The following is a 10,954-nucleotide window of genomic DNA, read 5'->3' as shown; positions in this document are numbered from 1 at the left end:
ATGCTATCCCTAGGTCTCCTAAAAAACAGTAAGTGATACAGAAATTCAGTGATGATCTCAAACCAGACTCAGCCCATAAGATTTCTAGCTCTGCTACATTCTTATCACTGTTGGGAGGGCAGTCTTAGAAAAAGAAAGAGGGATTAGAGCTACCCTGGATTTTGAAGTAAGAGGGGCAAAGAGCACTTATGGAGGAGCTTTCTCACTAGAATCAAATTCAATCATGTGCTGGATTCTGTTGTGGTTCAAAGTATAAAAGACACAAAACCATTCTCAAGTGCTCATAGTTTAGTGAGGGAGATAATAGTGTACACTGAGGCCTCCCAGATTACACTGAGAAAACTCATAACCTGAACTATTGTGGGGAAGAAATTGTTCTCTATGAATTTCTGCCTTTCCTTTTCCTTCTTCGCAATACTGTTTTAGTTTTAACTTTTCCACTTGGTCTTGTACCAAACTTCTAGGTTGTTGGGAAAGTCATGACACATTTTGGCATAAGAAAGCAGAAAAAATATATTATGACTTTACTGATAACCTAATATATTAACTATTGGCTTTTGCAATGAATTTTTCACATTTATATGTCATAACAATCATACCTTTATAAATTAACTAAAGATATGATGGGTTATAAGGGAAGTGATTACACTATGGAGGCCTTTCGCCAGCCCCATCTTCTGTTTCCTCCTGTCCTGTCATCTCTGTGGACCCATAAAAGTGGTAACTTCTAATTCATGTTGCTCTTTTCTCTTCCAAATGAATCTCACCTCTAAGGGTAGTCTAATCATCCCCTTACCACAAAAATGCCAGTAAGTATTTTAAAAATAAGTAATACAGAAATCACTTGAGGGGATTGAGAAAAGAAGCAACATAAAGAAATGAAAGAGTTTGAAAGTAACTATACTTAAACTGTCTAATTGAGAAATGGTGGTTTCAGTGTGTATCACTTTAAAACCCCATAGTAAATCTTGGAACAAATTCCAGTACATTTCATTCCAACCCTCCAACCCTGTGGCTGACTATAAAACATCCTTTCAAAATATCTTCAGTATCCCTTGGTCCAGACAATTTTGCTTAATGAAAAAGAGAATATTCAGTATCACAATTGTAGTCTGGACATTTGAGAATAACACATGGTACTTGCAAGAAATACAAGCTATATATAGAATCAATAGCAATTCTACCCCTAAGTATTTATCTAAAGGATAGGAAAATGTTCAGTTGGAAAAGTGGACATCAATGTTTATTGTAGCATTATTCATAATTTCTAGGACATGGAACCAACCCGTATGTCCATGAACAGATAAATGGATTGAAAAAGTATGGCACGTATACTCTATGGAATATTACTCGGCCATAAAAAATAAGACCGTGGCATTTGGTAGAAAGTGGATGAATATGGAAGATTTACTGCTGAGTGAAGTGAACCAGGCTATGAAAGAGAGACATTGTATGTCTCCATTTAATATATACTGGCAGAAACTGAAAGACTGTAGGATATAGAAGTATAGAGAATAGTTACAGGTACTGGAGACAGTGTAGGAAGAGGATGGGAGATGGGGGAGAGTGAGAGGAAAGGAATCAAGGAGAAAAATAGAGGGGAAGGACATTTGGGAGACACAGAAATGGAGGATTGTTTGTTGATGATAACGTGCATAATATCTTCACCTAGACTGGTGTGAAGTGTATTCATGTTGGGTAATTCATTTTACAAGCTGTAGGGATGTACAATGATTGAATGTATAAAATAGAGTAAAAAAACAATCAATTAAAGATAAAATTATTAGGAGGCTTCATTTTTGTAGTTGCATATTAAACAACTTATTTTTCTCCACTTTACAACATCATGTGCTTGGCAGCAGTCTTTGAAAAAGCAAACACATGTACATATATATGCACACACACGTGCTGTAGAAAAATATTTTAATAATCTACATTATGTATATATGTATAAATGAGAATAAATTAATACTTCAGAAAAAAGTACTCATAGGGTAGAATCTACTATTTCTTTTTTTAAAAATAATTATTTTATTTAGCTTTATTTATTATTATATCATTATTATTTTTCAGTTTGATCAGAGAGAGACAGAGAGAGAGAGAGAGAGAGAGAGAGAGAGGAAGTGAGAAAGAAAGCCACCAATATCCGAGACTTGAACCGTGGTTGGCCATGTGGGAGTCCAGCGCCTTTAATCACCATGCCACTTGCCGGCCCCAGAATCTACTATTTCTTATGTCTATGTTACACAAAATTTTTTTAGTAAAAAATGTTCTAAAGTTATTTAAGTAAAACTAAGACATTACATAATTTGTAAGAAAAAGTAAGACATTTTTTTTTTTACCAATTGGTTTAATTCATAAAACCAAAACAACAACAAAAGACATTTTTGACCTGACCTTAGACTGGAGGTAGAATGCTTTTTCGGTTTAATGTTCAGGATGCTATGAGAGTTTAAATTTATTTTATATAGCAATTTCCCAAGTGGGCAGATTATTTCAGTATCTGAATGAATTTTCCCCGCACTGTTTCCTTCTCTCCTTCTCCATCCTCATTACATTGGCTTTTTCCACAGACTGACTTCCTCCAGGTTCATACGGTGGCTAGGGTGGTTGCAGACATCACATTTACCTGCAATAGCAGGAGAGAATGAATTGTGTTAGGAGGGTGAAAAACTACTAGAAGTCCCTGGAACAAATTTTCTGCCACCTAATTGTCTAGAGGTGGATAATGTGTGTGTGTATGTATGTATATGCCTATATATGTATGTATGTGTAGTATGTGTGTGTGTATAATGTGTAATATATATAAAATGTGTAACATATATCCCTGAATCAGTATCAATTTCTGGCAGATAATGAGATCACACCATGATTGGTTGAACCTAATGAGGATTATCTTGACTTCAGACACACAGTCATCTTCTCCAGAATAGCTTGGGAAAACAAGGCAATGAAGTTGAATCAGGGCTCTAGCAAAGAAGAGACAAATGTTTTGTTTGTGAAGCCAAAAGGGTTTATTGGAGAAAGAAAGTATTAAACTCTAGGCCAGTGTTTTCAACCCTAGCTGCTCATTAGAATCCACTGGGGAACGTTTTAACTGGTTTAACTGGTCTGGAGTTGAACATAGACATTGCATTTTTAAAAATGTTTCTTTCATGAGAGAGAGAAAGTGTACTAAAAATTTTGAAATCCATGCCTAGATTTTTCATAAAATGCATTTTCCACAAACTTTTTAAAGTCTCCCTGTGTAATTTATTGAGTTTTTCAGCTCAGCAAATATCTACTGGTTGTCTTATAGATGGTCAATGCTGGCCTTGATTCTGGGTTGTATTACATTTTCTCTGCACATTATAATTAATTTTTTAAGGTTTCTTTTTTTAAATTTTTGATTATTCATACATTAAATCGCTATACATCATTTAGATTGTGAAGAAACTTTAATTTTTTTTAGACGTGGATTTCCTCCTGGTTGCTTTGAGACCTCACCAGGCAGTTAGCGTATGATCAGAGAATAGTAGCACAACTGCATGAAGTGGACTCCTTAGATTGTTTTAATTTGGAGTTACGCACACTAAAAAGACTAATGAAATTTCACCTTGCCAATAAGTTCTTTGTTCTTAGGAACATAACATATAAAAATTAAAGTGTTTTAAAATGCAACTTACATTGTATTCACAGAAATTTCCAAGCAAATGTTGACTTACCAGCAAGTATGTCTGGAGTTGTTCTGTCACACTCCATATTGCTCTTTTTAATAAAAACAGCATTCTTTAATAGAAGAGATAATTGGTCTGTATGACTGGCATTTATTTAGATACTTGCTTTAGAATGTTTTCTTCTAATTGAAAGATAAGGAGAAAATAAACTGAGCAATTGCTATTAAGGGCTGACTGGTTTAGTTTCTCATAGAGATAACATTTTCCAAATTACTGAGTTATGATATTGAAAATGAAGGGCAAGCTCCTTCTTGGGTGAAAGTGTTAGAAAAGCCCTAATGCAGAATCTCATTAAAGAGCTGTCAGGATTTCTCTATTTTACCATCACCTCCCCGATTCTGTAAGAAGCAACTGTCGTTTTGAGTGAGTGTACTGCCAAAGAGGCATTTACAAATAAATGAAAAATGTCACAATTGATTTCACTCCTTCCAGAATACAGCGTGTCAGCTTTGTCACAAACTGTCTTTGTTACTCTCTGTTTTAGATCTCCCAGCTGGACACTGGAAATAGCTTTTGATGGTTTAGGGCCTCTTTCATTTGACCCCAGGTAAGCCCTCTATTGGTGACCTTTTATAAATATTTGTAAAGCTGTTTCAACAGTTAGAGAAGCTAAGAACTCTTTTTCCTCCTTCTCTATGTAACTGCTCTTTTTGTCAAGAAGCATTCGGATGTCAATCTTTCACTTACTGTTTGGTCATTTAGGAGAATTATTCCATGCGTTACAAAGCACTGTAAAATTATATAATTATATTTCACATTCTCTTCTCCAATACAATGGCTTGTTATTATGCTTAATATAATATTAATGAAAATAATAATATTATTGTAAAGAAGACATCTGGGTATGATTTTTCTGATTTTGAAAAAAAAACTCCTAAGTGTCTAAATCTACTTGAATATATGCTTTCCATATAATTTACACATAACCTCACTGTTACACATTCATTATCCCATCATCATAAGCCAGTTATCCAGCACTACTGCCATCACACTAGCATCACGAAGGATTTTCTCTGAGCTATATATGTGTTATGCAATGATATGAATTGATATGAATTCGTTTATATAAATGTATCACAGTGGTACTTAAATCCTAATATGGATTTAGAGAAAAAAACCCCAGCTAATTAGAAATTGTTAGCTGTTTTTTTTAATTATCGTTATTAAATTAAAGGAAAGTAAATCTTCATATAATTATGCTTTAAGAGATTTTAATCAGTATAATTAGTTATAGATTGTGCTGTCTTTTGAGATTATTTAGTTTACTGCTGTTGACTTAAAAGATCTTGGAATGGACAAATTAGAAATGTTCTGTTTCTCAGGACTGGCAGTTGGCATAACGGCAATGTCGCTGGACTCCCATGTAGTCAACCACCGTTTGAGTCCCAGACCCGGTGGCTTAAACTCATGCTGGGTGTGTGTGCATGTGTGCCCAGGATCCTGAGAGGAGAATAGAGGAGAAAGGGATTGCTGCGTGGCCATCCCCCCTGGGGGGTGATTTCTTGCTTTCTGTCTCTTCATCTTTCTCTGTATTTCTGGCAAGTGCGCGTACCCTGTAGCAAAAGCCTCTACCTCCCGCCCCCCCAAAAAAAGCAAAACAAACAAACCAAAAAAAACAAACCAATGCTCTGTTTTGTTCTGTTTATCTTATAAATTGGAAGTATAAGCAATTCACTCATTTATTCAACAAATACGTATTGAGCACTATTAAGTGTCATGTCTGTCACAGCAAAGAGCATGTACCTGCTTCTCAAGAGTTTTGAGTCTAGTTGGAGTCAGTCAGGAACACAGGCAGGTGCCACAGAGAGTGATGTGTTCAACTGTGTGGATGGTGTGGGCGCAACAGGACACGAGATGTGGGAAACTGAGCCAGGCTAGGCTGGCTGTTTAGGCAGTGAGGGGCCATAAAAGGTGGAAGAATATTAATTTTTTGCTGCAAAGTAGTTCTTGATGCCTGATGTATAATATTTCAGATAGCGATCTGTACTAACAAGTTAAGGAAGGTCTGTATCACGAATATTGTATGAGCCATGCTTAGAACTCAGATATAATTGTGAACATGCCAGTTAAACTGGAAAACTTGGTGTGCTATTATATTACCTCTTCAAGTCAGGCAGATGGCATTCTCACAGTACCAGTTTACTGTACTATGGAGAGCAGACCGTTCTTCCTTCACACCTACATGGATAGAATGTATCTCCCAGAATATGAGGTTTTTGTGAGCAAGGACCTGGTTTAATCAAGGACCCTGATTTCCCAGAATCTATTGCAGTATTTTTCTCATAGCAGGTTCTCAATATTTATAGTATAGGATAGTAAAACAGAATATAAAAATTTAGAAAATGGATAGGTTGACCCAACAGAGGTTTTCTCAAAGATTGACAATTATGAACATATATTGTTCTTTTCCTGATCAATTGTTACAATTGGAAAACTTCCTTTCCACATCTTCTCTTTACTTTTAGATTCATAATGAGGGTCTCTATCAAGGAAAACCTTTAAAAATGCAATTGTAGAAAGAAACAATTTGGAAAAAACAATAATGCATCATTCCAGTCTCTTTAAACAAGGTAAAAAAAAAAAAGGTTGGCAGGAAACATAGACTATGTAAAGAAAAATTTTGACAAAGGAAGAAATAATAAATCTCTGTTTCTTTTTTTTTTTTTTTATTTGTCTCCCACCAGAAAATATATACTCAAAATACTGTTTTCTGTACAGGGATAGAAGAAATAATTATTATTAAATTAATCAGATATAATAAGATAATGTACCAAGAAGATAAATTTGACTTATTTTGTAGGAAAAGTTGTTTAATGAGTGGCTTTTATTTTAAAGAATTATTTTACTTAACTTATGTATTTATGTATTTATTTATTTATTTTCATTTGACCAGAGAGGGAAAGAGTAAGAGAGAGAGAATCAGACAAAGTGAGAAAGCAAGAGAGCGGGAAAGTAAGAAAGCAAGTCTCCAGGTCCAGGACTCGAACTGCAGTTGGCCATATGGGAGTACAACGCCCTTAACCACCATGCCACGTCCTAGCAGAGTGTCTTTTAAAAATGTGGTATCATGGGGCTGGCAGGTGGGATAGTGGTTAAGGCACTAGACTCCCACGTGGCTGATTGTGTATGGTTTGAATCCCTGACCTGACAGCTGGCTTTCTCGCTTTCAGTTTCTCTCTCTCTGTCCCTCTCTGGTCAAATTAAAACGAAATGATAATAATGAATAAAATAAAACAAAATAACCTTTAAAATTTTTAAAAAATGTAGTATAGTGCAAAAATACAAAATAAATATTGTTATTATTATTATTTTTTATTAACACATTTTTATTGTCAGGACACATGTAGTCATGAAAGAGAAAAGGAGAGACAGGCAGAGAAGGAGAGAAACCAATCCCCAACAGGGCATAGTTACTCTATACTCATTTTTTCCTCCATTTCTCCCTCCTGTAAGGATTTTGGGTATCCATACCCACATACTTGGTATGCTTTTCAAGTTTCAAGAGTCGGAATTCAAACCCCAGTTGGCCATATGGGATCTTGCTCTTAGTGCACAGAGCTTAGCCACTGCGCTAAGGGCCCGGCCCCAACAAAGACGTTTTTGATCGTATCTTGTCATACCTTGGTCCTCAGCCTCACTTTCCTGACTAGCTAGGAGTATGGGCATGTGCTGCTGGGGTCTGCTTGTTCAGGATGCCAACCAGCACAGAGAGACTGTCAGTCTAAGAGGAACTGATTTTTGGCCTGTTGTCTGCAGTGTAAACTTAATGTTTTGTCAAATGAAGAGGAGGCAGTTCTCAAAGAAATGAAATAACGGACATTTATCTGGCTTGTTTTCAGTCAAAATGCAGGTTAAAAATGGCCACATTCAATGGCCAGCAGGTGTGGGAGTTAAGGCATGGGAATCTGCATGGCCGACCGCTTTTGGAGTCCCAGACTTGAAAAATCAGGCTGGAGATATGGAGAATAGAGGAGAAGAGATTGTGGGAAGGTCATCCTCCTTGGGAAAGAGATTGTCTTTGCCTCTTTCTGTCTTTCTCTGGTGAGCGCATGCACCTTTAAAAATCTAAGAAACCTTAAAACCCCCAAAACCACATTTAAATAGTTTCGTGAAAGAGTGGGAAAATGGCAGAAATCAGAGTAACAGAACTGTAGAGCATTGAGCACAGGCCATTCCGTTACAGAGTCACACTGAGCAGTAGGGACTTCGCTCCGGGAAGACTGTGTAGGAACTCAGTACCCTCCCTCTCAAAGATCGACCCTTCGTCTGTTCTAACACTTGGTGTCTGATCTCAGTTAAGCAGTCCTGCCTCTCTGGGCTACAGTGAATCCAAGTGAAACATTGCCAAATGAGACCATATTTGAACCTCAAAGGCATTCTAAACATCTCCATGACCCCACGAAAATGTGTTTAAGCAAAAGCATGACCCTTTGTCTTTAGCAGAAAGTACAGATTTGTAGTATCTAAAATAAACATTTGATTTCTTTTTTTAATGTAAAAAGAGTCCAAACTGGGCCAGCAGGTGGCATGGTAGTTAAGGTGCTGGACTTCCACCTGGCTAACCACGGTTCTCATCTCAGACCTGGTGGTCGCTTATCCTCTCTTTCTCTTGGTCTCTCTCTGGTAAGTGGACATGCCCTCTAACAAATTAAGTAATAATAATAATAATAAGTAAAATTAATTAAATAATTCTTAAAAAAGAGTCCAAACCAATGATCCAAAAATTTATAATACCTTATCAGATATATGGCACCTGTAACAAAAATAAAGAGTTCTAATATATGATAAAATGATTATTTTCATTAATATTAAAAACAGAATCAAGGGGCCAGCAGGTGGTATAGTGGTTAAGGTGCTGGACTCCCATGTGGTTGACTGCAGTTCAAGTCCCAGGCCTGGTGGCTTGAAACTCATACCAGGTGTATTTGTATGCATGCCCAAGATCCTGAGAGAAGAATGAAAGAGAGGGGATTGTGGCATGGCCATCTCCCCTTAGGGTAATTTCTTCACCCTATAGCAAAAATCTTACAAACAAACAAAAGCTAAAACTAAGCAAACAAACGAAACAGAGCGTGGAGACCAGCAGATGACATAGTGATTACGTTGCTGGACTCCTACACAGTCAACTGCAGTTCGAGACCCTGACCCGGTGGCCTAAAATTCACATCGGGCACATGTATGTGCATGCCCAAGATCCTGAGAGAACGGAGGAGAAGGGATTGCAGCATGGCCATCCCCCCTGGGGTGGGGGGGTGATTTCTCACTTTCTGTCTCTCTGGCGAGTATATTCACCCTATTGCAAAAAATTTCTAAAAAATACTGACAAAACAAACATACTAAAAAACAGAGCTCAACCAAATAGGAAAACCCCTAATTCTTTATATATTTGATGAAGAGAGTTGTGCCAAAGATTCACAAAATAGAATTTATTCTCATAAGAGAAATAAATTAGAAAAAGGTAAGTGTATGCGGCCAGGCCCGTCAGCTGGATGCTCGGTCAAGTCTGGCTTCGGGGTAGGCCAGGTGCAAGTGACAGCATGAAACCAAGGCTCCCTTGTGTGGGGTCATTTCCTGTGCTTATTCTGTCTGTTGGTCTCCTTCTTTCCTTCTGCCTCCTGGCTCTGACAGCACCTGTTCTGTGACTGTACCTTGGCAGACAGCCTCAATGTGCATTTTAACAAAGTCTCTGTGCCAAATTTTCTCGTTACAAAAGGTAATTGTTAAAAAATTTGCAGAGCAAGTGGGACAAGACCAACTCTTCTGTGACAGCGACAATGGTCAAGCATGCTGCTAGCAGAAAGACTTCTTGTGAATTTTACCAACAACATTAGAAACTGGCTTGTTGACAAGGCAAACTAATTGTTTTTAATTGTCTATACAAAAGAGTGTAACTCTCCTCCACTCCATTCATGCTAACATGTGCAGTTTGGCGGCTGCTTCCTTTAATATAGTGTAGCTACACAAATTTCCAAGAACTGAAACCAAAGCCGTTCTTTTGCATTAGGACAAAGCCTTTTCTCAATAATACAGTGTGGCTCTTGACAACCTGTTGCCTGGAGACTAGGGATTTTACATGTGGGTTTTCATAATGATAGGTATTTTAATTTGTCTATAGAAAATTCAATAGACTGTTCTCTCAGTAGTTGCAGCCCTTTTGCAATATGGAGGTAAAAGAGGAAAAATAAAATATCTGTCAAATAGAATGACGTAGTTTCTGTTTAAGACACATAGTTGTTCTACTGGAAGTAAGGCTTTGTGCCCACTGGATGTAAAGTTTCCCTTACATTTATTTCTCTTACCATATTGCTCTTTTTAAATTCTGGAATTTATTGCATATTTATTTCTAAAAAATTCAATTCAGATAACAGGAATTTCATTCTTTCTCTCATGGCCTACTATGCCTTACTCGCCATTAAAATAAATTTTACTTGGTAATGAGGCCGCATAAATTATGAGCAGAAATGTAGTGGTGAAACTGGAGATAGACTTTTTTATTACCATATATCTGAATGATTTTAAAAATTAATATACTGATTTTTTTTCTCCTAAACTAGAAAACTGGAACGTGTAACAACATAGTTTGATATGTGCTAAAGAATGGACTCATGGGAACCAGCAGTTGGCGTAATGGCTATGTCGCTGGACTCCCACGTAGTCGACCGCGGTTCGTGTCCTGGACCCGGTGGCTTAAAACTCACGCCGGGCGTGTGTGCGTGCGTGCCCAAGATCCCGAGAGGAGAATGGAGGAGAAGGGATTGCGGCGTGACCATCCCCCCTGGGGGGTGATTTCTCGCTTTCTGTCTCTATGTTTCTCTCTGTCTGCCTGGCGAGCGCACGCGCCCTACAGTGAAAATCTCTCAAAAAAAAAAAAAAAGAATGGACTCATGTCAGGAAAATGAACAGTGATGGTTAAATAACAGGGGCACTAAAACGTTATGGGATCCGACAGCTTTATAAGTACGGTATGTTTATCTGGTGAATTTGAAGTGGGTACTCAGTCCGTCAGTCCACAGATCCTGAGTGTGTGGCCCGTGTACTGGGTGCTATGGAGTATTTCTTTCAGAGCAGTCAATCAAGCATTAACTGGGTCCGATTTATAACTTTAGCCATTATAGAATATAGAGGAGTTCACTATGCTTCGTACTACACAATGACTATAGGAAAATAGAATAGGCAGTAAAAACAACACGAAGTTCGCGAATTGGAGCATATTTACATAGACACTAACTATGAGGAGA

The 10,954-nt window shown here is 37.5% G+C and overlaps 1 protein-coding gene across 1 annotated transcript in view; it reads left to right on the top strand.

Annotated features, from left to right (window-relative positions):
* Positions 1-4,204: 4,204 nt before the first annotated feature.
* NAALADL2 (N-acetylated alpha-linked acidic dipeptidase like 2) overlaps positions 4,205-10,954 on the top strand; it is a gene marked incomplete at its 3' end in the record, with an annotated part of 659,756 nt that continues 653,006 nt past the window's right edge. Inside the window, 1 exon segment of the mRNA XM_027774417.1 lies at positions 4,205-4,263.

This window comes from Tupaia chinensis, unplaced genomic scaffold (assembly GCF_000334495.1).
Source record: "Tupaia chinensis unplaced genomic scaffold, TupChi_1.0 Scaffold000430_1, whole genome shotgun sequence".
In the NCBI taxonomy this organism is placed as follows: domain Eukaryota; kingdom Metazoa; phylum Chordata; class Mammalia; order Scandentia; family Tupaiidae; genus Tupaia; species Tupaia belangeri.
The sequence above is the reverse complement of the archived record's forward strand: the minus strand, read 5'-3'. Positions and strand labels throughout refer to the sequence as shown.